The 9,155-nt window shown below is 35.9% G+C and overlaps 1 protein-coding gene across 1 annotated transcript in view; it reads left to right on the top strand.

Annotated features, from left to right (window-relative positions):
* Window positions 1-3,340: 3,340 nt before the first annotated feature.
* Window positions 3,341-9,155, top strand: part of slc45a4 (solute carrier family 45 member 4) — a 57,618-nt gene continuing 51,803 nt past the window's right edge. The window contains exons 1-2 of the mRNA XM_015392770.1: window positions 3,341-3,517; window positions 5,773-5,856. The gene's annotated coding sequence lies outside the window, so the exon portion shown is untranslated. The remainder of the gene's footprint in view (window positions 3,518-5,772; window positions 5,857-9,155) is intronic.

Here is a 9,155-nt window from a genome sequence, read left to right as displayed (position 1 = left end):
TACTGTGAAAATCTAGTAATTTCATTTAAGGGCACGGCTGCACACTATCACCTCTCAATCCAATAAATGGACAACTGCACTTTTTCTCCCTAATTTTATCATGAACTACTTGATTATAAATATACAGAAACTATATCCAACTGATGTTAACACTGCTGTAAGATACTGTCTTGCTAAAATTAATTTTCTCCTTTATCTTTATAAAAAGTTTTCCAGGTGGGAATCTCATTTTAAGTGTCTTATTGTACTATCTTATTTCTGTCAGTAGATGGCGCAGTTTCACACCAGAAATAACCTAAAATTGACAAAATGACTAACTCCAAAACTTCTCAGATATAAATCCACATAAAAAAACAAGAAAACAAAAAAACTGTGTAAATAACTTCTGAATAACCATCTCTGAAATATAAACACATTCTTATTCAATTAGGTAAACACATTTGACATTATTTATGGTTTAGAGAGTATAAATTAAAGTGAAATCTGCAGGAACTTAATGCTGTTCAGCTCTGTGTTGCAGGCTGCACAATGGAAGGCAAAACAAAGTCAGACAGAGCCCAGCCTGCTCAAGTGTCCTTGAGCAAAACACTAAATCCCTGCATGGCTGCTGATTCTCTGTGGGGGGCCAATGGTGGTGTTTTTCACCTCCAGGCCTCTGGAATTTACAACATTCTGCACTATATGTGACTCCTGGACATTGTTTGGTAACATAAAGACATAAGCAGCTTTTCATCTCCCTGCATGCTCCACTTGTTCCTTCGTCAGGGATAGGATGGTTTCTGTGTCACCTGCTGAGTTTTTAATCAGTTTCCCTTAATCCATAAAGCTTTACTTGGTAATATCGACTTTCAGGTATTAGAGGTCTCAAAATATAGTCGACTGATTAGGCTGCAGCTTCCCTTTGAAAAACTTTGGTTGATCTGTAAAAGACACAAAGATTTCCAGGACAAACTCACTGCTATTCTTTATATTAGAATTACATGCTTGTTGCCTAAAAAAAAGAATAACTCAGAAGAATGTGTCCCCTTTGATATGAAGTTCAAAGAGCCTTATAATTATACCGGAAATGTTAAAAAAATATATCATCCTGATTAAAGGTCTTACCATGAGCTCAATTCAGATTTCTACCAAAGTCCATCTTTGTATTTATGAATTTATTTTAGGGGTGAAACATTTAGATTAATTGTTATTAATCCATTATTAAAATAATCGTAATTGCTTAATCGTTATTCAATTAAAGATTTACGAGACTGTGGAGACTCTAAAATGTGCCTTTGAATGACAGAGCAACCCATCTTGAGCAGCAATTGTACAAAAATTGTACAAAAAAATATGTTAATATTTTACATTTAAGATAAAAAAAATTCATCTGTCAGTATTTTCTATCCACAACTCCTCAAGTGGAAAAGTTATAGTTTCACCTGGTTTAATTTAGAAAAAAAATCTTCTTTAAATAACCTTTTGTTATCTGACTATTAATCATTTAATTGAAAATAAAAAATCAACAGATTAATCGATTTGCAAAATAATTGTTGGTTGCAGCCCTAAGTTTTTATTTATTTATTTTTTTTTATACTTCCTGCACTTTGACAAAAATTCCCAGGGCTTTTGGAACAAACAGGCCCACAGCATGACAGATTCCCCATCATACTTGTTATTAAAAACGTAACCTGGCCAAAGATTTCAGTTAGAAATTACATTTGTCAAGGTCAACATTTTTAGGTCTGACGTTCAGGCTTTTCTCTGGCATTCCTCCCAAACAATCGTTAGTACACACAATAAATGGTGTCTAATAATAGGAAGACCTGGTGACCACAAGTGGCCAGTCTTTGCTGTAGTCCTCCAACAGTAAATTTGCAGACTTCTTTTTCTTATCCCTGCAACCATTGATTCTTGAGAAAGATAAATATAGTTCTTCATTCAGCCTGGTGCTCAGCGGGCAAAACAAACTAAATGAAAAAAAAAAACAAACTCTGTGTTCTCCCAGACATAGCCCTGGGAAACAGACAATCCTGAATTAATAGTTAAAAGTTCCAGGAATATCTAATTAACATCAAACTGTGAAGTATAAATGCTATGAAATGTTCCACTTTGACTTTTTTAAATTAGTAACTATGTCAGTTATTGCTAAAAAAAGTTTTTTACATCAATTATTTCTTAACATTTACTGTTTTTTTCTATTGGTTTGTCGGAAATGATGTAACTGCTATGAAAGATATAATCATGGCAACATTTATATTGTAAACATTTACTAAAGGTGTTTCCTTCAGCATGAAGGGAGAAAGAAACTCTTGTTAGTTTAGTTCTTTTTAAAAAACAAAACTTATATTTACCTCATGTGAACTTTGTGAATATGACTGAGTTAGTGTTACTGCAGAAAAATAAAGAATGTGTTGATTATCAGAAATAAAAAGGATCCCTCAAAGCAAATGGCCAAGTGTTTTCCTTGTAAAAAAAAAATGTCTGTTTAAGTCCATATTTCAAGTAGGGACCATTCTAACCTTTAAGAGTTGTAGCTCTATACTTTTTTCCCTCTCACTCATACTCTTTTCTTTTTTCAAGCTTGTTCAAAAACATGTAAATTTCAGGGGTAAAAAAAAAAACAACTCTTCATACTAATGCAGGTTACTAATAACTATTTTTGGCCAACCCTGCTAAGTTTTGGTATTTTAGCAGCCCCCAGCTAGCTTAAATTTATTAGATTGAAAAATAAACTGTCCTGTTTGTTTTTTCCGGTCCATCCTGCAATAGTAGGAATCACCTTACTGATGCAGTTTGCTGTTAGATTAACATAGTAAATTAGATTTACTGTTTTGTTATGTACAAATATGTGTTTAATTTCATTGCAGTCTATTTGTTTATTTTTCCTCTTTTTCATTTAAATTTGTGTTTATGTTTACTGTTGTAATATACGAAAATATAGTTAATTTAAGCACAATTTTTTAAACATCCATCCACTTTCTGACACGCTTAATCCCAAGTGGGATCTCCAGCTGTATATATATTCAATTCAATTCAATTCAGTTTATTTATATAGCGCCAAATTCACAACACACACACACACACACACATATATATATATATATATATATATATATATATATTCCATTTTTTCATTAAAATTAGTTTTTGTTTTTTTTTACTGTTGTAATATACAAAAATGTACTTAATTTAAGTTATTTTTTGAATATATATGTATATTCCATTCTGAGTGTTATCAAAAATGACATAAATAAATAAAAGCGTCAGTCGACCAACCAAAACGTCGCGGGGACGTCATACAATAAGCTCCGCCTCCTTATGCAAAGCACTCCGTGTCGTCGACGGAAGCCAGGCGCTGCGTCTAGTCCTCCGACAGATATTCCTTTAAAGGCGCATTTAAAGCTGTGGCTTTAGTCGTAGCAGCAGTGGACAGCCTGTGCAGAAACAAGCTTCTGCTGCAGAGTCGGAGAAGCGACGGTCCGACATCCCGGAGGACAACAAAACGGAGCCAGGTGCCTGTCAGCGACCCGGCGAGGTGAGCGCGGTGTCCGGTTAAAAACAGCAACAACAACAGCGGTGAGGGGACGGAGTTAAAGCCCCGCTGCTCCTGCTGCTGCTGCTGGTTGGCTCCGACAGCCAGGATACACAGCAGCATCTCAGGTTGCTGCTGGAGGAGGGGAAGGAAGAGTTCATAGGATATGTCAGGTTGCATAATTAAAACCCGCATTTATTAGAAAGAAATGCATTATTAGAATATGATGAAAACTATTTTTTTTTGTTAAAGGGGTGGTCCCATGACTGTTTGCACAAATGCTTCGTTTATTTCACTGCAGCTTCTTTTGTTATTAACCAGGAAGACGCGGTTTAACCCAGCAGAGACTGGCTGAAGATGAAAAGTCTATTTGCTGTGAATGAGGGATTTCCTGCATGACAAGAGCTTATTTTATCTAAAGATATCTGGAGATGGTTCCATGAAGTTTGCTTCAATTCTGCCAACAGATTTTGCATGGAAATCTGTGATCTTATGTATCTTATGTTATGCCTCTATTGATAACAGCAAACTTCCTTATGTATTGTGAGAAAATGCTCACTTGATTTTTTTTTTATTTTTTATTTTTTACTGAGCTTAGTTAAAAAATACAGAATGCACCTTTTGTAGACCTTTTTTTTGTTTTAGGTACGCTAAACTAAATGCGTTGTGTTTTTTTTTTTTTTTTTTGGTTTTATTAAATGGATCAACAAAGTTGAGGATGATCATTAGTTGGAAGATAACCATTAATCCAAGATGTGGGGCATGTTTACTCAGCTTAAGTCTTTTATCGTTTTATTTTTGAACATTCTTCTTTACAAAGCCTTCCATGTTTCTTCCAACTGAATGGAGAGTCTCTATGAACACTAATTTCAAAGCCCTACTTTATGTTAGATTTAGGTCTTTACTTTGAGTAGGCCATTCTTACAAACTATGGGGTTTTAGTGTTTGGAGTTCCACTGTATTGCTGGCTCTATGGTTTGGGTTATTCTGCTAGATGGGGAACCTCCACCTTTGTCTAAAGTATTTTGGAGCCTCTAATGGGTTCCTATCTATCCATCACTCACCATTGCGATGATGCTCAGTGTTAGTATTTTGTCTGAAGGCCCAATTTAGTGGTCTCTTTCAAAAGCATCCTCTTTCTTAAGTTTTTTTTTTACGTCCAATGACTTGTCTTTTTTCCACTTTTCCAGATAGGGAAATATTGTAAAGGGCCTGAATTATGTGTGATGATCTCCCCCACCTGAGCTATTGAATCCTGCAGCTCCTCCAGTGCTACCTTTATACCAGGTTTCCTCAGGTGTAGTGTCCTGCACATTGAACCAAATTGCTGAATCTCCTCCTAAAAATGCAGTCAAGTCATCTAAAAGGTGCACTGACCCTTGAGGAAGCCTACTTTGGATTTTTGATGCTCCTCCTTTTCAGTCATTATAATTATCTACAATTGCTTTTTTTTTTCATTCGCTGAATACAAAAGCATACTGCACTATTCAGATTTTAATTTTTCCTATAAGTTCAACCCTATGTCATTATGTTTTTCCTGTCATAAGGAAAAAATTCCCCACTAAACGCCTACTGTACGTCCACAGGTGTCTACATAACCCTTTAAATCCAAAGAGCCATTTCGATCCGAGTCCGGCTGATTGTTTAGAGACGCAAATTTTTACATAAACTTATATTAAAACACAACTTATAATTGCTATTTCATATCTGCCATAAAGTTGTCTCATATAGTCTCATAAATAAGAGGCATGGATTTACTTTGATAGGGTATTATTTGATGTAAAAGTACAATAAAATGTATAATTTGCGACATAATACGAAGACATATACCTCTAAAAGCTTTGAAAAACATATTTCAATATTTTTATGCCATTCTGTTGTAAAGAATATTCTTTAAAAAAAACACTTAAGCTTCTAAAAGTGGTATTTGTTATTATACTACATTAGCTGGTTCTTTATATTATTTTTTATCTATTATTAAAGTCATTGTAGAGGGTCTAAAGAGCCAGAAGCGGCTCTAGAACCCCGGTTGTGGACCCCTGACCTATTTGTTTTGGCTGTATTCTATTAAATGTTTTTTTTTATGAATTAAATCCTGCTGTGAGGGAGGAAAGATACAAAAATCCATAAATTCTTTTGTTTTGTTCTATTTTTCCCCTGTATTTTCTCACAGAGAGCAGGTTCAGAGGTGTGTGTTTGGTGCCATGTTGATGCGAAGTCTCACCTTTTTTGCTTTTGTCGTTTTGCTTTTGATTTAGGCTCCACTGCAGGGCTTTACTGATACAGCCTGGACCAAAGGACCAACATCTCGGGGACATTAATGAAGCTTTCAATGCCTTTTGGTGAGTCTTTCTTTAGATTACTATCACACATTAATATGACCCACTTTACTAAGTGTTGTTATAAGTTGGTAATGTAAATCTAGACAATGCCGTGCAGCATTGCTTCATTGTGACATGTCATCGCCTTTTATTATGGAGCCACCTGACTGGTTCTACAGAAGGAAAAAACACACACTGTGGAAACTCCTTGCTTTTAAATCTGTCAAGACTCCAAGTTTCGTTGCATTGCAGTTCAGGTCTTGCTTTGTGTGTGTGTGTGTGTCAGTGTGTCAGCAAGAAGCTGATTTATGCTGAAGTGAAAGCGGTCGACTTCCTCTTGATGAGGTCTTTGCTGACTGCCGACTGCTGCTGCGTCAGCATTAGGTTATTACCGACTCATAACAGGCAACCAGTGGTCACAAGCTGGAAATGTCACATGAACACACAACACATACATGTTTATGTAGTGTGGATGCACACCATGACTTTTATAAGCCAAAACATGTTGAAATTTGTCAGTTAGGAAACAGAGCCACTTGTATTGTCTTAGATATAGAATCAGACCTAAATATCAGCTCATTTGTCGTCATTTGAAACTATATTTTCACATTATTGCAGCAGGTTTATTAAACATGGAGCCACCCGTATTCTGTTGAGTTTACTTGCTTTGAATGTAAAGGCTGATTAAAATCTATTATTTAGACTGAAGTGAAAAAAATGCTGCAGTCTGGGTCATCACACTCGCTGTAACCCTAGATTTGTTTCCGCACCATGTGAAAATGTTCTGGGTTTTGCTGAAAGCTTACTCAGCGTTCTGATTCCTTAAAACAGACATATGGTGTAATGGGAAATTTTAGACTTTTCTGGTCAGGGGCCTTTTAATCGGGGGATGGGTCACATACTGTCTGCTCTTCATTTTTGGTGTTGTTTTGTAAAACCTAGAAGTTCAATTTTATACTGGAAAAAGCATTTTTAAGAAGTCCCAAGGTTGATTTAAGTGTTTCATTTAATCATCAAGTTGCACAAATTAGAATGGCAGAAATAAATTTCTTAAATAGAAACCAACAAAAATTTGATGGGATTTTTTTTATATATATATATTCTGGTGGCATAAAAATGATCATATTTCACAAATATTCCAGCAATGGAAACACTTTTTCTGCATCACAAGAGTCACATGATCAGAAGCTGGACCTTACTGCTTTGTAAAAAGATGAAAGAAGACCAGAAGTAGTTTGTGGATGATGGCGCGGCATATTTGGACTCTTTAAGAGACTTCGTATATATTGTATTGTATTTAGTTTGCAACGATGAGCGCAATGAGTACTAGAGCTGTGGCTGAAATATGGATATATTTCATGTTTACATCCACCGCTGCCATGTTGTTTTCTAGAGTGATCAAATAAACAAATGTATTGTACAATTTTATTGTTTTCTATTTAAATGCAGTTTTCTTTTTGAATTTAGCAGAATATCGACATAATTCTTGTGCACATTTGTAATGGAAACACAGTTAATATGAAGGCATGAGATCGTATCTAAAGAAATGTAAGAAATCCAGAAATTTAGCTGCCAAAATCTCCCCCAAAAACTCTAGAAATAATTAACTGTGCTTAATCACATAGAAAACAGGTCAAAATATTCTGTAGTTGAATACAGGTGAGTATGGAACCCCTGTTTCTTGCATGAAACGTCACTAAATTCATGTGACCATCATCAACATTAGTACGTTTTGTTCTAAGACACCGAGGTATCGTGTTCAGTCATCTATCCCAGTCCATGTTTATCTGAGTTTCTTTTTTTATTATTTATGTACATCAGTGAACAGGCAAAAAGGCTTTGGTTTTGCATTCGGATCACCCTACTGGTCATCATCTTGACTTTACCAGGCTAAAAGGCCTTTTTACATTTGAGTAAATTTCCACCACAGGACCGCAGAATTACAATAACCCAATATTTCTATCTTGGTCTGATTTTCCTGGCATTTGCATCCATTAGCTAAAACCACAGTTTGCCCAGACAAACAAATAATGCCATGGTATCAGTCAGAAGAAGAGAAACAGAAAATCCATCCATCCATCCATTCTCCATCCCAGCTGGGGTTGCGAGTGGTGCTGGTGCCTATCGTCAGCTGTCTATGGGCGAGAGGCGGGGTACACCCTGGACAGGTCGCCAGTCCATCGCAGGGAAACACAGAGACAAACAGAACAAACAACCATTGCAAACTCCATGCAGAAAGCCCCAGGGTGGGGCGTCGAACCCAGAACCTCGTTGCTGCAAAGCAGCAGCGCTACCCACTGCGCCGCTAAGCAGCCCATAACAGAGAAAATCATCAACATTTTATTTGTAAATTGAATTAAGGAATTAATTGTCCATTAGTTCCTGGAAATACACTCAATTTACAAATAAAATGTTCTTTAAAGATGCAGACTGAAGCTCCAAACCATCCATCCATTTTCTGTCACACTTATCCCAGCTGGGGTCGCGAGGGGTGCTGGTGCCTATCTGGACAGGTAGCTGCAAACCAGAGATCTATAACTATTTTGTGTCATTAATTCTGTTTTAATCAGTCTTTAAATGTGAAGCAAAACAACACATTTCTAAATTTTCCCAAAGTATTGCTAAAATCTAATATCTGGTATCCTTGTAATTCTGTGACTTGAATGTTAGACCTCTTAAAGCACATTTTTTGGAGACATGTTCTGTTTTCTTATTTATGATGCAAACTGGTTAAATGGAACAAGTGTGTTCCATTAAGTTACTTTAAGGATTTTTGTATGTGTTAGACTGACCATCTTGGGCTGAAAGCTTGATAATTAACACACAGGAAGTAATTATAAGATGAACTGTTCAATTATACCAAATGAATGTAAAAAGTAAAGATCTGTAAGCAATAAGTTGCACTGTTCACTTTTTAGTGCCGTCATTTATTTGAGTTTTAAATTTTCCTGATATATCCTCAAGAAAAATGAAAAGGCAGCAGACGTAGTGAAAGTCAAAGGGAGTTACTTTTTATTCACTCTTACTTTAATGCCCAAGGCAAACCATGAACAAACAGCATAAAAAGCTTATGCAAATGCATCCTGGCTGCAGGTACATTTAGATTCTGCAGCAAAGAATCCACGTATTGCTCTATCAGAGAGCTGTTTTCTTCCTATATGTATGTAAACTTATGATCACATGTAAAGTTTCTCTCCTTAAACATCTACAGTCAATATGTTTCTGTCCTTCTGGTTCATTTCCAATATAACAAGTTCATACTAACAAGGTTATACTCAATACGTAATCAGCTAATGGCTAAATGAGCCCCTTTTTGGACG

The sequence above is a fragment of the Cyprinodon variegatus genome, unplaced genomic scaffold, assembly GCF_000732505.1.
Source record: "Cyprinodon variegatus isolate N-32 unplaced genomic scaffold, C_variegatus-1.0 Scaffold605, whole genome shotgun sequence".
Lineage (NCBI taxonomy): Eukaryota > Metazoa > Chordata > Actinopteri > Cyprinodontiformes > Cyprinodontidae > Cyprinodon > Cyprinodon variegatus.
The sequence above is the reverse complement of the archived record's forward strand: the minus strand, read 5'-3'. Positions and strand labels throughout refer to the sequence as shown.